General features: G+C 58.8%; 1 protein-coding gene across 3 annotated transcripts in view; it reads left to right on the forward strand.

Annotated features, from left to right (window-relative positions):
• The window catches only part of LOC131891601 (MFS-type transporter SLC18B1-like), a 20,309-nt gene that overhangs the window by 10,845 nt on the left and 9,127 nt on the right, over positions 1 to 337 (forward strand). The window lies entirely within an intron of this gene.

The following is a 337-nucleotide window of genomic DNA, read 5'->3' on the forward strand; positions in this document are numbered from 1 at the left end:
CTCCACCTTCTGGAGCACCCACCGGCTACGGACCATCAAGGACAAACTCACTGCTACTTTCAGCTTGAGCCGGCGGGAACGCGTGACGACTCTTCTGAACATCGGGGAGCTCGGCGACCAGAGGCCCTCCGAGCTGATGGACGAGATGCTAGCCTTGCTCGGCGACGAAACCAAGAACTTCCTCTTCGAGGAGCTGTTCCTCCAGAAGATGCCGGAGTCCATCTGACAGCACCTGTCCGGAGAGAACAATTTCGACGATCCTCGTGCAGCCGCAGCCCAAGCAGATGCCATGTGGACGGCGTCCAAGACCGTAACCAACAGGCACGACGAGATCAAC

Source organism: Tigriopus californicus, chromosome 12, assembly GCF_007210705.1.
Source record: "Tigriopus californicus strain San Diego chromosome 12, Tcal_SD_v2.1, whole genome shotgun sequence".
NCBI classification, from domain to species: Eukaryota; Metazoa; Arthropoda; class Copepoda; order Harpacticoida; family Harpacticidae; genus Tigriopus; species Tigriopus californicus.